The sequence below is a fragment of the Hydra vulgaris genome, chromosome 05 (genome assembly GCF_038396675.1).
Source record: "Hydra vulgaris chromosome 05, alternate assembly HydraT2T_AEP".
Lineage (NCBI taxonomy): Eukaryota > Metazoa > Cnidaria > Hydrozoa > Anthoathecata > Hydridae > Hydra > Hydra vulgaris.
In genome coordinates, this window is record NC_088924.1 from 19,732,501 (window position 1) to 19,756,325 (window position 23,825).

At 27.6% G+C, this 23,825-nt stretch overlaps 1 long non-coding RNA gene across 1 annotated transcript in view; it reads right to left on the reverse strand.

The window, feature by feature from the left end:
• The window catches only part of LOC136079995 (uncharacterized), an 81,097-nt gene that overhangs the window by 40,289 nt on the left and 16,983 nt on the right, over positions 1-23,825 (reverse strand). Inside the window, exon 2 of the long non-coding RNA XR_010638369.1 lies at positions 17,725-17,758. This is a non-coding gene — a long non-coding RNA (uncharacterized LOC136079995). The remainder of the gene's footprint in view (positions 1-17,724; positions 17,759-23,825) is intronic.

Below are 23,825 nucleotides of genomic sequence, written 5' to 3' on the forward strand. Positions count from 1 at the left end.
ATCTGATTAAAAAAATATGTTTATATATTTTTGTTTAGATTCACTTTTTTAAAGGTTTTCTTAGTGAACGAGCCAGGCCAGTGTTTAGTAGCTCCTCCTACACTAGCTATTTGGCTTACATCTTTATTTCTGATAAACTTTTTATTGGTTCCAAATTTTTTTCGATCCGTTTTATAAAGGTTTTCTGCACATTTGCTAGATTTTATTTGCTCATTATGATTCTTACAATGTCGTAGAGCTCGTTAAAAGGTAGGACATGCATCCTTATTTTTTCAAAAAATCACTTTGTTTTAGCTAGTTATCGAGAATCCATTGTTTGAATGTTTCTTTTGCAATATCATGTTAGTTATTGACAAAATTAATCCTACCAGGAGTATTAAAATCAATATTTATTTTGTTGAATTCACAACAAAATAAATATTGATTTTGTGGTGCAGTGACAGTTACGTGGTCGCAATAAAAAAAGTCAATAATACCATCTGTTTTATTGGTTGCTACTACAACATCAGTAACAAATTTAATGATAAATGTATATATTAAAATACAACGTATAATATTTTTTCATAAAAAGCTAATAACTTGCCATAATCATTTTAGTTGTGTTTTCTAATGTGCAAGATTTTCAATGGTTTATGATCTGATGTTTTAACATCTCTCAGAACTGAAATATTTATTTTAAGATTATCAAATATTGGGCTAGACAGAAAGTGATCCAATCATGAGGTAAGGTTTCGATCATCATTAACATATGAGAAAGCGTAAAACAGACGGTTGATATCGAAATAATCAGATTAATTTCTGTTGCAAGATTTCAAAACTTATAAAAAATTTGAGACCTATTTCTCTCAACTAAAGTCTCATTAATTTTGATGTGGATAACACCTACCCCAGCTTAACAGATTTTTTTTAATCATAAATCGATGATATTATGACGGCTATGCCCATCATTATAATTTTTTGACATGCATACTATTAGCAAAAGCATACTACCTATATTTGAAACAATTATTTAACATGAGATTCTAGATTCTGGAGTTTCAATAGTTTCAATACTTTTACCAACTCTTTCACAATGTAATATAACTAAACCCAAATATCGTCTTCCAATCATAATGAAATACTCACAGCATATAAGACGGTACCATAAACTTATAGATATACTTTGTTTAGCAAATCAAGCTCAAGAAGTAATAAACCATGCTCTTCCAGCATAATAACATCAGATTTGTTGGAAATATTTAAAGCAAAAACTCTATTTTTAAAGAAGTGAAAGTTAAATAAACAAAAGATAAACCATTAGTGTTGGCCTTTTGGCTTAGTTTAGATTGACATTAAGCAGTCTAACTTAGTCTCTTTGATAGAACTTAAACAGTCTACTTTAATTTTTATCTGAAAATGGCCAACAGATACAGATATATAACACAAAGAGTATATTTAAACTTTAATTTCTTACATTTTACAGAACGATTGTTTTCAATTTTCAAGACATCATTGGTAGGATCTTTTTCTGTGGTTTGAGAATTTAGTTGTGAAACAAAAATTTCAATATTTTTTTAGATTATAATACAGGTAGTTTAACGTCGCCTATTGGATCCAAAAGATCCTAAACATGATAATTCGTTTTAGATTTTGACTACCATTGTTAAAAATTTCTGAGAATAATTAAATTCTTCTTTTTGTATAATTTTTTCTTTTGTTTAGTGAGAATGGTCAGCATTATTGAGAGTATTGCTGCTTTTAATATTTTATGTTGAATTTTGGTTTTGTTTAATTTTGAACAACTTCCATATATGATTAGACAAGATTTATTATATAAATGATTTCTATTAGTTTTTTAAGAATCTTATGCTACCAAGTTAAGATTATGAGTGTAGTATTGCATAACCGTAAACATGTGGGGACTTGGGGGCTCAACTTTTTCTTTTTTTTTTCGCCTCTAATTAAATATACTTCTCAACAACTTTAAAATATTTTTAAAATCTTTGTTTTTAAATATGTAAAGAAATTATATTTGGCAATTATTTTATTGCAATTATTACATATTTGTTATTACTTTATTTCAGCAGTAGCACAGTGGCTAGTATTATGGCTCAAAACCGGGAGGTTCAAGGTTCAACGCCGGCTCTAAACCCATCTTAATGTAAGTGATATTGGTAAAGAAGCAGGCGTAAATGTCCTAGTTAAATACTCATTCAAGGTGCCATGTGATAAGCACTGTGATAGACTTCTGGGGGCACCTTAATAACTTAGAAAAAAATTAAACTAATATAAGATGATATGGTAAAGCAGATTTACTTGAGTATCATTAATGCAGATTGAACAAAAACCCTTAGTCACTCTCGTGGTTTCTAAAAATCATGTGATGTTTTCTTTTTTCGGCTGTGTTGTATTTCTTTCTTTTTATGAAAATAATGGATGTCTACTAAAAAAGTTGGTAACTTAACAACACCAGTTGAACAATTTTCATCTGAATGGACAAGTAATAAATTGTGATGATTATCATCTTGCATTTCTTTAGCATTTTCTAAATCAGGGTGTAATGTTACTGCCTCAATTTGCTTTTCATTTCCTAAATATTATTCACTAATTTTCCTTATTGCACTGTTTAACACATATTACTTTAAAGTTGTTAAAGTTTATTGTATTAATAATTTACAATTAACTAACAACTAAATTTTATTTTTCAAAATTTAGCGTTTTTTAAATGGAATGGAGAAGAGATGAATGTAAATATTTAATACTAACAATGTGCCAAAGTTATCACTTGCAAATGCTCAAATAAATAATTGGAGTTCCTAAAACTGCAAAAAATAACTTTTTAATGAGCCTATACTTGTGAAAACGTCTATAAGGCATTATTTTTATGGTATTAATTTTAACCAAAATATGAAATTTTTTTAAATTTAGTGCTATTAATAGTTTCATATTATATAGATTCTTGTGAACAAGACTAGATTTGACCTTGCTACACCCACTCTTACGTCAGACCCTCAAAGTCAGGAAGAAATATAAAGATAAAAATCGCTATGGAAGCATAAAACACGATAATGATATTTAAACAATAAAGAATTCAACATAAGTAACAAAAACAAATCTAAAGTTGACTTTGATATGTTAGCTCAAAATCAATTTTAGATCTGTTTTATTACTTATGTTAAATACTTCACTGTTTGTCAGTATATTAGTTTTTTTAAGAACGGAAGCTGTTGTTCATAGTTTTGCTTAATGCTCATGTGATTTTTTTGTAAGTGTATTTGTATTGTTGTTAATAAAAAAACAATTTTTTCTTGCGTTTGCATCAAAGCTTATACAGTCAGGCATCATTTAATATATCTCGTTGTAATTTTATCAAAAAGCATTCTGGGATGTCCTGCCGGACGTCAGAATTTTATAATATTAAGTAGCGAATAGTTATTTTTGTATGTACCTAAAAAAAATTTAACCTTAGTTCAGTGGCGTAGCTAGGGTCAATGGCGCCCAGGGCAATGCTGAAAATTGGCGCCCCCCTGAACCAGACATGTGAACTAAAAAAAACTTAATATTTCCAAGTATATGATAATTTTAATTAAAATAATGCAAATGCTAATCATAAAAGCAAACTCAATTAAACTCATGTTTTCAATTACGTACCTATTATGGTTTTTGTGAATTAGTCATTGAAAGTAGCAGATCGTCAATCAGATCCAATAATCAATAACTATTTATAAATTATAATTTGATCTTTCTAGCTTTAACTGCAGCAAATTTATCTATTATGTCGTCAAAGTCTGTTGATTCTAGAGTTTCTCTTTCGACACTTAGGATTGCCAAACTAACAAGACATTTTTTCCCCATTGAAGCTCATAGATATAAAAGAATAAGTTTCAACTTGCTGAAGGAACATTCGCAACTGACTATTGACACTGCAATTAAGTGAGCAAGATTTGTAATGCAATGCATAAGTTTGGAAAAATGTCATCTCCGTATGACAAAATAAATGAAAGTAATTCCAGCGGAGTTGTTGGTATTGGGCGAGATTTAAGCAGCATCTGACCGTCTGCAATTTCAGTAAATAATTCTGCTCCACTGATATCTGTACTGTGAAAGTTTCTCAAATCCAAACAATGTTGCTGCAAACTTTCTTGATTTTTATCACCATCCCTCTTTAGTAATATTTTCACATTGAGCAGGAATCCAAATTTTTCATTGAGATTATTTAATCGTCTAAAGCGAGTTGTTAGTTCTTGTTTGAAACAATCCAATATCAATTTCAAAACTCTGCTTAGTTCATCTTCAGCAGAAAGGCCACTATCTCCAGCCCTTTCACCTGGTATTATTCGCCGTCGCCTGACTCTCCTCTCAACTTCAATTCCCCATTCCATACATCTGCCCTTGTTATACTCAATTTCATTTTGGCACAAATGATCACGAAATTCTTTGACATAATTTTCCAACATTTTCATATCAGATGCTGCATCTTTAAAGTTCATTGCGGGATCTTGTAGATGTTTGACTGTTAGTCACTGTTGGCTCTGGATCTGAGTTGTGAATTTATTTATTTTTATCATTTTTTTACCTTTTTGGCGCCCCACTCAGAGTGGCGCCCGGGGCAACCGCCACACCTGCCCTCCGTTTGCTACGCCTCTGCCTTAGTTATAACAATAACTCCATTATTTTGTGCTGCTATAAACTGTGGAAATAAGTGTAATAAGAGTAAAAAAAACTGTAAAGATACTTCAATTTTTTGTTGCCTAAAAGGCGAAAAAGGCAAGCTAACTCAAATACTATTTATAATAACATTTTTTTTCATAAAAAGTTTATAAAATTATTATAGTAGTATTTTAAAACATATTATTTATTATTTAATTTTTAGATGTAAACAGTGGGTCATTAACTGTCGTAGGAAAGATTTAGACAAAAAAGATTTTGTAGTTTTAAACAAAAACTTTTTTTTGTGCAGTAATTATTTTGAAAATACTATGTATTATTTTACATATAAAACGTTTGTTACTATCAGCAATTTCTACTATTTTTAACATCTCAAATCCTCCTCCACTTCTTGGTTGCAAAAGGAAACCACCAGTTAAACGTCATTCAGTTCAAGCACAAAAGCAAGTTATTTGTTTACCGGTTAAATTATATAGTAATTTATAGAACAAAATGTCTACTAGTAAAATAAAATTCAACAAATTTCAAAGGTTACTATTCAAAGGTACTATTCACATAAAAGCGAGTCAAAAATTCTAGACTACTATAACAAGTTCGACATTCAAAATCCAAACAAAAAGCCAAAAAAAACTATGATGGGTCCATAGAACATATTTTAAATTTATCCAGGAAATACTTATCTATAGAACTCTCTTTATTTCTTTCTAAGATTCTCTCTATAGTTTTAGCGCTATACTGTTTTAATCAGGACTGGATTGAGAATTTTTTTCCATTATTCAAAGCAAAGGTGAACGACCGTCTAATTGTTAGACAACTTCGAGCTACCTGAAGAAACGCTTTATTACGTTTATCTGTAAAAAAAAAGCAAATGCAATAGCAACTGTATAAAGGATACAAATTTTGAGACAGCTTTCAATCTAAATGATTTTATGAAGTGTTGTAATCAAGCAACCACTAATTGTGGAAATTATGAAACAGAAAATACCTAAAGTAATATCTTATATTTGTACGGGATCATTTTATATGTTTACTGGAAAAATTTTAATTCAACCAAAGGATCAAGCCCTTTTACTCATAGCTGGAAGGCTTATTTAAAAGGTTAAGTTATGTCATAGGTGTGCAGATGCACTCTTAGTTCAGCTGACAATCTATCAGCTTTTATTCATTCGTTTGTGAAATGGAAACAACTTTTATAAATTTCATTGATAAATATTTTAAAAGTGATGGACTGACTAAGATTCTCATCAATAAAATTTAAAAAAAATGTCATTTTCAGTTTTTACACAATCAACATGAAAAATATGCGCCTAATCTGAAAAAAAACATTGTTCTGCTTTTTGTTATTACAAGAATTTTTTATTTCATAAAATTTTTAAACAGAGACATAAACCCGCGCAAAAAGTCAAATACAAAAAAAATTTCACGTATTCTTCATAGTTAATATATTATGAAACTATTTTTTCAATTTTTTATTTTTGTATTAAGATGAGCTAATAACTTTTAAAAAAATTATGTTTTTTGTTATTACAAGAACTTTTTAATTCGTAAAATTTTTAAACAGGACCATTAAGTCGCCCAATAAATCATATTGCAATTTCACAAAACTTGAATGTATTGCTCTTTGGTATGATATGATATTATTTTTTCAATGTATATCTTTGTAATGAGACTTTGTTATGTTATAATGGATAATATTAATAACTTTTGTTAATGTATGATGTTAATAACTTTTATGTATAATAAAATACTTTTATATTCTAAAAAAATTACACCAACTTTTTGTTCTACAAAACATTTTTGTTCTACAAAAACGTTTTTTCCCCATTATTTCATTCTTATTGAAACGTTCTAATGGTAATCTTGACAAAATTGATGAATCTTAATGTTACAAAACTGATAAATCTTGAATACAAAATTGAGATATTTTGCAACAAAGTTTATTAATTAAAAATAAAACTATTTGTGTTTGTTGCGGAAGAGGTCCGGCAGAACATTCCGGAATGCAATATCGATCAATTAACAGGAGTTTCGCGAAGTGGATAGGCTTTGGTTTGCATTGCAATTTCTTAAACTTGTAAATTGATAATCAGTACATAGTTGGATCATTTCAACATCATTGTCGAATTCACAATTTATTACGCAGCAATAACAATTGTCAAAAAAAAAAAAAATTCACAAGAAAATATAAGTATTAGTAAAAAGTAAAACTGGCTGAGAAGCAGAGTAAAGCTACAGCGACAAAAGAGTTTTTCTCTCGGTATTTACTAACTATTGTTGCTGAGTCTTATTATATTCTTTTTGGGTTATTTGCCATTTAAGTTTTTGCTATCAGTACTGATAAGGTGATAGACCACAAAAAATCAAAAAACAAAAACAAAAAAACAACACTTTTTATGAAAAATTTAGTAAATAGTTTTTAAAATGCGCAGAAATGTTATTGCTATGAGAAAAAAAATGTTTTTCAAAGAAAAGAAAAAGTTGAAAAACGTTACCGAAAACCCATAATGGCTCAAAACAATTGTAAAAAAGCACTTAATTTTGTGTTTTCAAAGCACGTTTTCTTGAGTTAGGCTTGAGAGTCAAATTTTGAAGATCTTCTGAAGGAATTATCTTACTCTATTTAACAGATAGACCTTTTGTATGTCAAGACATGACATTTTTAAAAATAAAGTTAATTCATATTATTTACAATCAATTTAATGAAGTTATCAATTTTTATTTATTTATTTCGTCAGTAAAAAAGAATACAATGCTGTGTTAAAATAATTAAAATCTACATGACCTTTGCTGAAAGAAGACAATATTTGCCTTTTCACGACGCCCCGGCTTGCTTTTATCAGCAAGCGTGTACAACCATTAAAAGGAAAACATACAATTATTTTGTGCCTTTTAAAAGTTATATACAAGTAACAACAAGCGTATTAAGACAGTTATTATTCTCTAATTAAAAGAAAACAATAAAAAAGCGTAAAAACAAGAAGTTAACTAATGGGGTTTATTATAGAACTTAGGGACAAGCTAATAAAAATAAGTTGTTAAAAATAAAATAATATATATATAAAAGGCTTAAATTAAAAATCTTGCAGAGTACATGTAATTAACTTTTAATGTACTAAATATTATAGTAGATTCTTTATTAAAAAGTTTGTACATAAAAAATAGAATTTGATGATGGTTTTTCTGAAAATATTGAGTATGTGATGAATTTTAAATAGTTCTTTAACTAGGGGGCACGGGACGTAAAAAGACGTCTTTTAAACGTCTTTTGAACTTTGTGTAAAGTCCCAATATTTTTCTATTTTAGTTATGTGTTCTCTTCTTATCACGTTTTTGTCAAGTTTTTGTCCTAAAAACTTTAACAACGACTCCTTAATTGCTTTAGATTTAGAGACTCCTTAATTCCCAATGTTAGTCTCAGAAAGTTTTAATGGAGTGTTTTCTTTATCATGAAGACTATAAAAGTTAAGTAAACTTAGTTTTATTTAAATATAAAGACAATTTGTTAAAACTAAATTACAACTAAAATTAATAAGTTTTAAAAATTGTTGAAGAAAATTTATCTTTTAAAAATTTATACTTTTATCATATTAAGAATATGTCGAGAAAATTTCAGAACAAAAGCTTCATTTAATAAGAAAAAATATCATGGTTTGAAATTTTGATAAAACTTAAAAAATAAATACAAAATAAAATTCAAAAAATATCTTAATTTTTTTAACTTCCCTTAAAGCGAAGTAGATAATTCAACAAATTAAAACATATAAACACATTACAAATGCAAATTAGTTTTCCAAATTTTTTTTCTCTCTAATTTTGCATATAATAAACAGTAAAGTGTTGGTGGATGGTTTAAAGTTGCGAAAATTAATAATATTATTAATTTTATAACATTTCCAAATATAAATTTTACTTTATACATAAAGTGTTAAAAAGAGGATATATTTTTAATTAAGTTTAAAAGCAATAATTTGAAATTTCGGCCCAAAATAAGCATTTTTATTGTGGTCTAATCTTCTAAGAGTCTCTAATTGAATTGGTGGCTTATTAAACTGTAAGTGATACCACGTGCCATTATTTCAGTGAAGTTTTCAATTAAATGGTTGTCCATATTTCACGTCATCCTCTAGAGAATGGGGAATGGAAGGTTTAGAGGTTTTGTGATTACTCATACGGGATATGTTAATAAGGAGTTACAATGTTGTGACGAAAGAGAAAGTGGAGATCGGGTCAAAAACGCTCAAAAATTGCGTGACTTAATTTGTGGACGACCACTATATTATTCTATTGACCAATTTAAGATACAACTTATCAAAAATAAATGACGTAAAAAAATTACTTTCTCTTGACTAACACTTTTACACATTGAATCAGGAAAAACATATAAATGAGAAAATTTCCTCAGAATTAAAATTTAAGTCTTACAGTGCAACAACCGTTTGATTTATTAATGATTTCAAGGGGCGAATCAAGTGATTGTGAATTAAAAACTCCGTAAAAAATTATGGTCTTTAAATTTGTAAAACATTTACGAATCATCCGAAAAAAACACGCAAAAATAGTTTTCAAGAGAAACAAAATTTGAAGACCAGAAACTTTTACGGAATTTTCAATTCGCGATCACTTAATTCGCCCCTTGGATTTATTCCTCATTGAAGCTTTTTTTAAAACATTTTTTTTTTTTTCTCTAATTTAGATACATAAAGACATACCTTGAGCGTTAACTTAATCATTAAATATTTCTAATGGTAACTCAAGACCTGCGTTACTTTCAATACATTCAACTGACATTTTGGCTTTTGCATATGACTTGATTGTATAAGTTTTAACTAAACTTGTTATAAAAATTGTTTTTCAAAGTGGGAAATCTTTTGTCGTTGTTATTGTTACTATTATTATTATTATTTTTATTATCATTATTATTTTTAGTGCTATTATTATTACTATTACTTACTTTGTTATTTCTTATGTTAATGCAAAAAAATAAGTAAACATAATAATAAAGATAAAAAGAACTACTAAATTAAATGCTAAAGTGATGACTAACATGACACTGTTCCCAATTTTGACCGCCAGGATAAAACTTGTGTCACTCAAACAAGTTATGGCTATATTCAACACTCAAGTGTTATATTAAGTTGTTTCCAATTGTTTTTAAAATCAGACTGACTGTGGCACACTTCTTTAAAAGTTTCTCGGCAATTTTAAAGGACTGAAATATACTAGTCGGAAATAGGGGCAACTCTGGTCTGCGAAAGAGTGAGGGCAACCAACCATCAGAGATATTTCAGGAAAAATAAACTATAGTTGGTTGCCTCTTTTAACTATGCATCAAAAGCGGGAGGAACAATAAGTCTACCACCATTTTCGGAGCTGAAATCTCAATTTAAAAAAATATTAGTTTTTATTTCTTCATTAATTTAATTGTTATTTTTTACCAAGTAACAATATTGTCAAGCAAAAAATATAAAGACCTATTTTTTCAATTGAAAAAGAAAATAAAACCCACACACATTAGCCTATTCTACTTCCTCCAAAATGTTTAACTGATGCCATAAGTTTATTGCTATGCTCTGAATGTCCTTCACTCTTTTATATCTAGACCAGGTTGGTTTAAACTTGGCATGTATTATTTTATCACATTGTTCAGCATATCTTCCTTAACTGCATCTATGATACATGACAAACGGAAATACATGGCACAAAATAATATGAATTTTTCAAGTAAAACATAGTTTTTACCAAAGATTAAAGCTAGCTCTTGTGTAGAGATAAACGAGTTCTTTAACTTGGAAATATTTTCTTCAAATCCAGTTTCAAAAGTTTTATCAAAGCAAGCATCTGCAGTGTTTAAGAAACTCAAGAAAGGGAGTGAGATGTAAAGAGTGCTTTTAATGGCATACTCTAATTTATGGAGATTTTTATTGATAGCATTTGAGTTGTTCCCATCCTAACCTCTACCTTGGAAACCTCTTTGAATAATATTTTTTGATTTCAACCACTCATGAAAACCAGGCCATAGATCTAATAAAAGATTTCCTAGTAATGAAACAAATCCTATCATAGGGTGTAATTCTGGTGAAGCACCAAGGTACTGTATAAAAGATTTAGGATCTTTTTCTAAGTAGATAACTCTGGGACTTATTACATTTATACAATCTTTCATAAGAGCCTTGTTAAATCTAGTTTCAGCATATTTGGAGTACTAACAATCCAAACTTTTCAGAGATCTCATATTTCCTGACTCTTTTGTTGAGAGCCCCTCCCAAGGACATGCTCTCAAACCAGCATAAGATTATAAACTAAATACTAAATTAGCACATTTTAAATCAAAGGCTATATTGAATTGAGCATTCTGCAAGTTTAGTTTTTCTAGAACAAGTTGTAAATTGTAATTTGATTCTGGAACATCTTCTGTGATTCCAACTATCTGACATCTTTGAATTCCAGTGTTTAAAAATCCTCCAGAGTTTACATTATTCTCTTCAGGATCAAATATATTTACAATAAATTTCAAGAATGAATCCCCTGAGTCAAAAGAAATTTGTACAAGAGTACTAAATGGATTAATTTTCCGCTGTTTAATTCTATTTAAAATAAAATTTGATGTTTCTTTAACAAATACAACTCCTCTACGAAGAACAGATTCATTTGGTTCCAAAAACTCAATCTAAATAACAAATGTTATGTTAAAGAAATATTTTTCTTCAGTATTTTGTAATTAGTCAATACTCATATACTCCATTACCTTTTCAACTTCATAAAGTTTTAAAATGGATTCTTCAATTTCATTTAGTTTTTCAAAGATATTTAATTCTATGAATGATCTTTTATTCATACCTTTTTTTAAAACTGCTATCATAACATATGTTTTATTTAGTGAGAGTTCAAAAACAATTTGCAATTCTTGTACAATTTAAACAGATAACTTCTGATAGATCACCAAGCAGTTTTGTTTTCAAGTGTACCAACCTTTACAGTTAGTGGTTTTCCTCTTGTTGATATATAAAAGTTGGATCCATATGCTATTTTGTCAGTTTCCAATTTTCTCTTAAGTATTCCTTTTGCAACTCCTTCAGCTTGAAGATAACCAAGATCAATAGCTAAACTTATAAGGTTAGAAACAGCAGTTTCTTGCTCACGCTGGTGTGGTAACCCTGCTCCAATGCTAGAAAAACAGTCTGAACATAAAATCCTTTTAGTTTTGATTTCGGTTTTTGGTTCAGATTTATTTTTAACATTTATCCTGTCATTTATCTTCCCAAGCCATTCTTGGATTATTTCCGGACTTGGGTAAATACAATTTTCTACGACAACTTGAACATATATTCGTTGGAAAATTTTCTATTAGTTTTGAATATCCATGAAACACATATAATTTCATCAACTCTTCCACTGTTTTGATTAGATAATGCACAGTGGGCCATAGATCGTCATAAAAGCAGAAAATAAATATTTGTGGAAACTTATTTTATTTTGCAATATTTTAAAAGTATACAATAAAATAATCTGTCGTTTAAATATTTTATTTTTTGTTTTAGGAGTCTTGGGAAAGTTTTCAAGCTCGTCCATTTAAAAAACTTTAAAAAAAAAAAAAAAAAATACTCATTAAATCAAATTTCATCTCATAAGCGCAGTTTTTTTTAATTTTGATTAAAATTTTATTATGTCAATATCAGGGTACATGCTTTATTTTACTTTTTTACAGTGTCCTAATATTTTAAAAGGTTTCTCATTAAAAGTATCCTGCGCAAAGTTGCGCCAATTAAAGTTTAGCAGATTTTAAATATACAACTCGTTGGTCATTTTTAATTGTTTATAGCACATTGTTGTTAAGTACGAATTCTCAATAATTAATTGCAATTACGGAAACAACAAGAAACAATAAAATTTAATGCTATTCACTTAATTAAGTAATGTGGTTTTTGATATTTATAAACTTAAACTTATTTTAGTTAATTATCGATTATATTTTTAATTATGCAAAATACAAATGCTATTCAAAAACTTTAAAAAACTATAATAATATGTTTAACTTGAAGTTTTTTTTATCAATCAACTTGTACCAATTATAAAAAATAAAGAAATTCCTCAAAAAATGTTTCATGCTTTGGAAAACCACATAAACAAATCAGTTACCGATCCTGATGCTTATAAAGTAACAGGTATCTCTGACATAAACTTTAAATTACTTTCTAAACAGTTTAACAAAAAATGGAACAAGTAAACAGAAACAAGGATCGATTTGAGTTGTATTACAAAATCTGGTTAGAAAAAGAACTACAAACAAGCGATGCATGATTTGAAAAAGATAAACTAGACAAGGGCCGAAACTCGGGCATGGCTTTTCCAACTTCTTCTCGCAATTTAAGTATAATATTTTATAAAAATTAAAGTAATGGACGAATGATGTTTTTCACTGTTTGATTGTGTCTTAGCAAACGTTTATATTAAATACAATCATCTTATATTTTAATTTAAATTATATGTCTACAAAAGACCACCAGGCGCAAATTTTATACCATTCACCCAAATTTCTAAAAAAACAAAAAAAAAGGAGATCATAAAAAAAAATATTGCTGTGAAAAGGGAGGAATTATTTTACTCACTTATTTTGAAACTAAAAGAGTAAAAAAGGTTCAATAACCTCAATACTATAGTCATTTTTAATCTTTCTGAATTATTAAAAAAAAATCTCCAAAATACTAAGAGGGGTTAAACTTTCTCAGTGGATTGTATTTACCTCACTCTTCAAGTTTACATTATTACACTTAAGCTTGTGAAGCAAATATTAAAATCAGAGAAAAATGTTGCAGTTAATTCAACAACAATGTATCCTGGAGTGGAAGCATTTGCTTTAGAAACTGCTCAATTCGTATTTGAGCAGTTTCTAAAGGAAATAAATTGTATCCAAATTATAATGAAATAAGGGAAGAAAAAGATTTATGCATACCTCGTTGTGGAATACTAACTACTAATTATTCAGCCTCAGTTGATTTACAGAGCCTTATTGACCTTACTACAAACAGGTTATTAAAAATACTCTATATTAAAAATATGAATCTGTTAAAGCTCCAAAGAAATCCATTCTTTTCTTTATACACAAAGTAGGATTTGATGGTTCAACGATCAATCATTATACAATCAAAGTACAGAAGACGAGATAAGTATCAGTTACGTTGAGGAACAATCTTTATTTGCAACATTCCAATTAAATTTTATTTTGAAGAATCTGGCAAATCACTATGGAATCATGAAAAACTATCCTCTACACTTTACTGCGGTCCAGTACGATTTCAATATGTAAAAGAAGGTGCTGAAATTATTACACAAGATTATATTTCCTTTAAGAACAGTAATTTGAAACGAACGATTTATAATTCCTTTGTCATCAAACATAAGTTAGAATGCACAACGATTGATGGAAAAGTGGCTACTATAGTTTTGCCTTTAAGTAGTTCTATTTAAGTATGCAATATTTGTGGAATGATCACTTCAAATATAAACAACTAAATGTTGCTTTTTCAAAAATCTATAATACGTTTACCACTGAGCTCAGATTGAGCGCATTACATGGATGGATTGAGCACATTGCATACATGGTGCTTTGAATGCTGCCTTCATATAAGTTATAGAATTGTATTAGGAATGCGGCAAGTTAGAGGAGAGGGTGTTAAAGAAATTGTTATAAAAAAAAAGATATTTGTTCAATAAAAGATGAAAGATCACTTAGGTTTAATTGTCGATGTACCAAAAAGCAACGGTTAAGGTACAACAAATGATGGAAACATGGCACAAAAAATATGCCGAAACTATAAGTTGTCTGCAAAAATACCTCATTTTTCCTTTCTAATTAAAGTTGGAATACGCAGTTTTAATTTTTAAACACTATTTTCAAATCAGTCTTTTCACCATTATTAACAAAATTCTTCAACCTTTAAATTCTAATACCTTTTTTGAGTCTTAAAACTTATTTTGTGACAATCATTGAAATTTTTTTGATATTGCAGTATTGATAAATGGTAGCACTTTTACTAAGTCCTCTACTTTACAACTTTCTGAATTATTACTCACAACTGACTACTCATGAAACTATCAGCGAGATAACACCTGGGTTTTAGCAATAGACTTTTTTAAAAACATCAAAGATGCTCAGATTCTTGACAATATAAACTTCTAAAGCAGATTTTCTAAAAACAGGCGTGGCAAAGTGGTTATAACCTTGGATCAGAAATTTTTAATAATTATAATTTTGAACCATAAGGTTCGTGGCTTAAAGCAGGTCTAGCCCAATAAGCAATATTGGTATGGAAGGAGACGTGAAATTCCGCGGTGCTCTGTGATAAAACCAAAAGGAGCACCTTAATAGCTTAAAAAAAAAAAAGAAAGATAATACAACGCAATGACTTGTGTCAAACCTTACTTTCTAGCACAACTCTAACATCCATATTGTGGCAGATAAAGTTTAATAATATTTCACAAATTATTATTAGTTCTAAAACCATCAAAATAATAATGTTTTTATTCTGCAAAAATTTTTACCTGAAGTAGCAGGTTCTCAAAAGGAAAGTAAGATCGAAAACATTCAATAAGGTTCTAAACAAGTTTACAAAGTACACTGAAATGTTCCATTACATTTTATAAAATTCTGAAAATTTTCGTGTTATTTAAGAGATCCAGAATATTCATGCGTTTTTAAGAGTGTTGAGGAAGATATTAGAACATTCTGAAACCTTTCAGAACATTTTTGATGATAAGAATATTATAAATGTCAGAGAAAATACTAAAATGTTTTTGAAGATAATGGAAGGTTTCGTAAAGATTCTGAAAATTCAATATGATAAATTTTAGAGGGTTCTTATGGTGTATATAAAGACATGGTATGCGAGCTTCGATCATTAGGCCCAAGAAGAGGAAAATTGAATGCTCATGAGCCTAGTGAAGCAAAAAAATAATCGTAGTCGTAAAAGCCCTAAAGCCTTTAAACCAATTAAGTGATTGAAATTTATCTGTGCCTCAAAGAAAAACGATATTGTCTCAAGGAAAGAAAACCTAGAACTGATATGAGGTATTCACAGAATATAGAGAATCTTCAGAAAAAAACTGCGTCAAATTCAAACAGACCACAAATCAAAACAAAAGATTATCCTATTCAGATTCTTTATGAAGAAACTCAAAATGAAGGAGAAAAATACTATGAAAAAAAATGGTTTCCAACATCCTTTCCCAACTTCCACATTGTCCAAATCTAAGAAATTTTTGCTAAAAACTAATCCATAAAAATATTTTGATAACCCTAAAACAGCTGCTGCAGCTCGCTGTTGTTCTCTGTTATTTTGAAGATTCTGTTATAGGTGCCCCAAGAAGACCTAACGGTCTTGTCGCAGAGCACCGCGGAAATGCATTTAACCAGAAAGTTAAAGCTTCCTTCCTTACCATGACGCGAAAATATGTCCAGAACTCGTTACCAACCTGGGTCTACTGCTTCTTAAGCGAGCGCTCTAACCACTGCGCAACGGCTGCACAAAGCTGGTGATTGAGGTAAAGGTCGCACAAAGCAGCTAATTGAGGTAAAAATTTTCAGCTATTAGGCAATAATTTTTCTTGGCTTTATCTCGGCTCGAAGGATGGTATATCTCCAAGAATATATTCACTCAAATTTGTTTCTTCTTATATTCTTGACTGATACATGCTGATAATTCACAGTCTCTTGACAATTGCTTGCATTTTGTCTTTCTTCTCTGTTTTCTTATAATTCTTAGCATAATCAATTGCTTCTTGCAGCGTTTTTGTGATTAAATTTGTTAAAAAAATGAAAATAAAGGTGCTTTGATGAACTCTTGCGGTCTTATTACAGAGCACCACTGAAAAGCATTAAACTATGTATTTCAGATAGAACCTTTTTTCTAATAAATAATCTTTTTACTAGAATATTAATTTATCTTTATAGCTGATTAATGAGAAGTAAGGGAGACTGGAGCTAGTTACAACACGTTTTATAAAATTTTGTTTATTTCCTTTAACTTTTTTTTTAAATAAAAAAAGCGTAAAGGGTAATAAGTAGGTGTTAGTGACGTATTAATCCAACATTGATGTATGTAATATAAAACTTATTCTGCAATGTTGAAAATAAAATGAAAAAAAAATTGTTGCAACTCACCCCGCTCGGGGCGAATCGTTACAGTAAACAACGCAATTCGCAACACAATATTGTGAAACTTTAAAACTTGCAGAGACCTCAAAAAATTTATAAATTCCTCGGTAATTTAAATTAGTTCACAAAATTTTTATATTTATAATACAGAAAAGGTATAATGAAGCAAATATCCACATACTCAGAAAAATATTCTTTGATTTTCAATACTTTTATTCTGTAAAATTTCAGATAAATCTGACTTGTTTGTAATTACATTACATCATAAATAATTATTGCTAACGTCATCCATTATTATATTAAAAATATCCATTATTTTAAAGAAGTACTTAAATTCGAAGTTATGTTATGATTCAACTTAACCTTATGATTTTGATAAAACTTACTTCGAAAGCGTTTTGATCGCATTAATCAATATATATAGATATTTATTTTATATAATTCTATTTTTTTAACTTTTTGTTTTTGAAAAAGACTTTTTTATCTCCCATTATTTTAGTTTGTTCATATTCATTTTAGTTTTCAGTTAAACTAAAAAAAAGACTTTGAAAATGCAAGTATGAATTTTATATCGGAAAAAAAATCAAATCACTTTTTCAGTTTTTATCTTTTTACTATAAATTTTTTTGGACCTTGTATGTTATCCATATAGTTATATAATGTAAAAATATTTGGAAACAGTAACTTAAAAAACATTCATTAAATGGCACTGTTGCGCCATACCTTTGTTGCAACTAGCCCCGGTCTACCCAATATTGAGTGAAATATTGTTAAACTAATAATGGAACTATTAAATTATATTGTCGACTATATAGTCTGATGGTAAGACAGCCTAAGAGTCCAAAAAATACAAAAGTTATTTTTATTGTTTGTCCATAAAAAAGAAAAGAAAATAAACATATAAAACATCACATAAAACAACTCACTGTCTGAACCATCAGCAATGTTTAAACATAGAGTCTAAAAAAACAAAAAATATATTTTTAATTTCATTTTTACAGTAAGATTTTCTATTTATTTATAAATATTTATACTTGTCTACATTTTACATTATTTAACTTGTTTGCGCAACAACTTGTATCTTAAGTTTGTGTTTTGACGTTAATTACTTCAGTAAGGGTTGTAGTAACAGCACTTCAAAATATTTTGTAGTTCCCCCCAACTTTAATGACCTCATTGACTTAAAGGTGGTGAATTCAGTAAATTTTTTTTTTAAACAAATTTTAAAGGGGTGCCGAAAGCGTTCACACCGCCTGGGACAGCAACACTGATTGGCGTCTCTATTATTTTAAACTTTCCTATATTATCAGTTAATGACCTATGTTTTTGGAATCTTTTTTTAGTTGACGTATCCTTTTTTTATTTAATTTCACATTATTTCATTTTTGATATTTGTATTTGATTTTGAAAATGAATATGTTTGATCATATAAATTTAAAGGAAGCATCAAGTCAAATCAAATTCAAGTATGAGTAAAGATTGTTAATACTATATGTTTGTTTGCTTTTCCGCTTAGTTAACTTTTATTTTGTTTTCTATTAATTTTTTTAGGTAACCATATAAAAAAACAATTTTTATTGTGAAATATATACTTAAACTTACAACATTATATATGTATATTATGAAAATAAATTTTCAGTAAGAACTTTTAACCAAACTTGTACAATTATAACATCATTATCAATTGTTTGACGAGTGTTAAATAGGGTAATGTTTTGATTTCGTCGCGCAAATAATAAATAAATTTAAACTAAGGATTGTGGAATCAAAATGCGGACAAGCAACTCAAAAATGTACAACAACAGCAAAACAAGTTTTTTTTTTTTTTTTTTTTTTAAACATCTTCGCTTCCAAAAAGGCTGCAAGCAACCACTAATTAAAGTTGGCAGTTTCAGGAAGAGAAAAGATGAAGATTGTAGAGCAAGAAAACGATTGACGGACGACATAAAGGATTGCAAATTATATGAATCAGGAAAACAAGATGAAGGAAGCGAATTCCAAAGAACTGATGTTCGAGGAAAAAAGCTAGACAAATAAGCGTTTTTGGAGCACTTAGGAACAGTTATAGAAAAAGGATGAGACTAAATTGATTGACAAGAAACACGAGAATGAATTTTAGTAGATGGCACAAGAAATGCTAGCTCTTTAGAGCAGTGCTCATTATAGTATTTGTAGAAAAGAGAAAGAGAAGCAACATTATGACGATGTGATAATGGTTAGAGGTTGGCTGAAAGCGCAGGTCCAACTATGTTTACAATGCATTTTTTGCACCTTGTCTAAAGGAGAAAGAGCATCAATAGAAGGTCCGCCCCAGATATGGCAGATATTCCATTCAAGGCTGGATTTAAGATTTATAGAGATAGAGAATAGAATCCGAAGTAAAAAAGTGTCGAGCTCGATAAAGAGATGCAACGTTAGCAGATGCTAATTTTGCAACTGATTTGAAATATGGTTTTCAAGAAAGATCGGAAATAAGAGTTAATCCTAGAAGATGAAGAGTAGATGACTCATTGAGTACATCACTGTTCATAAATATAGGAAGATCTAACTTATTGCGATAACGTAACGTACGATAAGTTCCTCAGTTTTGATACAAACAATCATTAATTTTTGAATTATTGTATTGTGCTTGTGAATTTTTAGTAACTGATTAGGATGTAAGTTTTCTTTTTGATCAGTTAGTTCAAATTTGACATTTTAAAGCTTGATTAATTTTTTATTTTTATCACAAGATAGTTTTCTTTGACAATTACTGAAACTCAATAAACGAACGAAAGTTATGAATTTTAATTTGTTAATAGTATATATATTTTCCTAATGTTAATAAACATCCTCTCCTACGTATCAAGCACCTGAGATTAAATGCTTAACCAAAAATAATTTGACAATGTCAGAAAAGTATTAACCATCAGTCGTATTCACATCTCTCCGTTAAACCCTGCGATAAACTATCATCTGGTTAAAAGTAAATCGCAAGTGGTAAAATAAACTTGTATTCTTATGTCTCCGTTTGCTTAACGGCAGTAGTAAATTTAATTACTCTATATGATATTTTGACTTTATGATTGTTTTCTGCTGTTACATATGAATATTATGGTTATAAACCAACTTTAAATAGACTATTTAAAACATTGGATTACACTCATTGCATTTCTTAAGTATAATCCTTATTCTACAATTTAATGAAAAAGCAACGTGTTTTATTAAAAAGTTAGCAAAAAGTATTTTTATTCAGGGACTTTTCAAAATAATGTTTGAGTTAATTCTTAATAAAATATTTCTAAACTAAAACCTTTTAACTAGAACTTTTTTTTTTTTTTTCTCAGGTGTATATTTTATTATTCTTGTTTTTTCGAACGGTTATGTTTTTATATAATAGAGATTATAAAACTTATAATGCTTGGGTAAACACTTTGCTAGTCCATAGAAAACAATATAGAATTTAACTATCATATATATATATATATATATATATATATATATATATATATATATATATATATATATATATATATATATATATATATATATATGTGACATTAATTATATTATAGTTTTTACAAATATGTTCAAACCTAAAATATTATCTTATTAAAATATTGTTTTAGGTATATTCTGGAAATGTTGAATATATTTTAGATGACATTGTTTTGGGAGTTAGCTTTGGGGGATGGGACAACCTTTAAACCCTATCCCTCTTCTTCAGTGTTTATATGTGTAATGTAAGATTGTATTTATTATAACAGAATAAACGTGTTTATAACCTATATATATATATATTTATACTATGCTGTTTCTATGTTTTCAAAGTTGTGATATATAGTAACCTGTAGAGTACAGTTGTTAGGCTTGCCAGCCAAGCCATGTACTTACAAATGTCTTATTTTCTATTTCCTGTTTTTGTGTGTTGTTGGTGTGTTGTTATTTTTGTGATTTGTGTTGATAGACAGCTTGGCTTCCCTTCCCGTTGTTGACTATTGTTAAAAATGAATAATAGGTAGTTTTATTACAGAGACTTACTTATTTTAATTATTCACTAAAAGTGAAGACAACATTTTTCTATAAATGCAATTTATGTTCCAATTTGATTTTAATTCCATTCCTAGTTCATTTTAAAATTATCATGACGTTATATCCAATATAGAAAAAGAAAATTGACTTTTTTTTATTTTTTATTTTATTTTTCAAGTATATTTTTGTGAATTTGTTAAAAGATATACTTTTTGCGTATTTTGTTATATTATTTATTAGTTTTTATGAAGGTATATAACTTGTTCATTTTATTTGATATTTCTATATTATATGAATAATAACTTTAATAGTTTAACTTAATTTTCAGCCTATTTATTATTAAGCATATAAATTTTACGCCAAAATATTTATACTATCCATTTACAAAAAATAATTGAAATAAAGAGACCATATAAAAAATAAATATAAAATGGATAGACTTAACGTGATCTGACTTAACGTGATCTGTTTTATGGTCGGGGCAGCTAGTTTTTATTATTTTCAAAATTGTATCGACAATCGTTATTTTTAAATAGATATAAAATACGTACAAGAAACGAACTGCATAATTTGAAAAACTCCTTTTGTTCTCATGCGATGGCTAGTAAAATGTTCAAATCTCCAAGAAAACATAAAAAACCGTCCTTATGTAGATCGAGTTTAGGTAGGCTATTAACGCCAAAATCTAACCCTATTATACCCTACTGTTAAAACTACTATCTGAGGAATTTTCTATTATATTTAGAAAATTAAAAAATCGTATCCAATCAAAGCAAGCGTAAACAAATAATTTTATAACATATAGGCTATAATATAGACAGTATCAAATTTATATGATTTATCCCTTAATTGTAAAAATATTTATGTACATTATTTATGCACTTAATAAATTTTAAAATAAACTTTATTATAAAATTAAATATATTTTGAATTTGTTTATAGTGCACTCACTGTTACGAGCACATATATATATATATATATATATATATATATATATATATATATATATATATATATATATATATATATATATATATATATATATATATATATATATATATATATATATATATATTAAACACATCTGTATATACACATACGCGTATTTGTATAATATTTATGGGTTTAATTATGTATAAAAACTAACGTATATGTACTTTAATTATTAAATCAATAAGTACATGAATGTATACATAAATACATGCATGTATATATATATATATATATATATATATATATTTATACACTTTTTATATTATTCATATATATATATATATTTATATAATTTTTATATTATTCTTATATTTATATATATATATTTTTATATATATATATATATATATATTTATATAATATTTATATTATTCATATATATATATATATATATATATATATATATATATATATATATATATATATATTTTTATATATATATATATATATATATATATATATATATATATATATATATATATATATATTAAATACATCTGTATATACACATACGCGTATTTGTATAATATTTATGGGTTTAATTATGTATAAAAACTAACGTATATGTACTTTGATTATTAAATCAATAAGTACATGAATGTATACATAAATACATGTATGTATATATATATATATATATATATATATTTATAAAATTTTTATATTATTCATATATATATATATATATATATATATATATATATATATATATATATATATTTATATATATATATATTTATATAATTTTTATATTATTCATATATATATAATTTTATATATATATATATATATTTATATAATTTTTATATTATTCATATATATATATATATATATATATATATATATATATATATATATATATATATATATATATATATATATATATATATATATATATATATATATATATATATATATATATATATATATATATATATATATGAAAATATGTACCTATACATATATTTATGCTCCAATTTATTTATGTAGCTCCAAGATTGTAAAAATGCATTTTATTGTCAGTAGTTCGAATGAATGTCAGATTTCAAGAACTGTATTGCAAGGTTTTTACTGCTTTGCAAAGGCCGTGTATGTTGCACGTGACCTTTATTTTTCATAATTACGGTATTATCACCCGATTCCGGTGTCATATTAATATTTTTATTCCGTTAAAATTTTACTGCCCAGTAAATATTTAACGTAAAAAATTTACCGCGCAGTAAAATTATAACGTTAAAAATTTACTGTGCAGTAAAACTATAACGTAAAAAATTTACTGCGCTTGATATTTTTTTACTGTCATCAAGTAAAGAAGAAATATTAAAGTTTGTGGGGGGAGGGGGGCAGGTAAAAACCAACATATTTTACATAATAAAGGGTACTTCAATTTAACTTCTTATGAAACTTTTATTATTTAATGCATACATTAAATGATAAAAGTTTACTTTCCAGGCTTGATTTTGATTCACTTTTTTGTGTAAAGTTATGCATTTTTCCTTAATTTTAGCATTAGAAGATTTTACATTTAGGAACATTTATCAAATAAGTTTACCAATAACTGAAGGTCATAATTTATTGACGTATATATCTGACGAATGGGTTCAAAGATACTTTCAATAGGACTGTAAATACTTTAACATAACATAAAAAATAAGTGAAATCAACAACATTTTATTTCAGTACAAATTTTTTTCACTTTAAAGTTTTTAGTGACAAAACAACATTAAAATGATTTGTGTCTTTATTTTCTAAAAGAATAGTATGAGATGCAAGTTGGTCAAGTTTAGCGGAAGCTGGATATTTTAGCCATGTAAGTTTTTGTCTTGTGATTAACCACACCGCTATATCAATTCCAATAAGATTTGCAGTACCAAGAATCTCTACATCTGTAGCCCATATACCATCAGCGACCATACCACTTTTGGTGAGATAACTTTCTACGTTATCCCCTAAATATCCTGGTAAGGAACTGGAGCAAGGTTCTGTTTTCATGTGTTTCACAACCAACTTGTGAACACACACA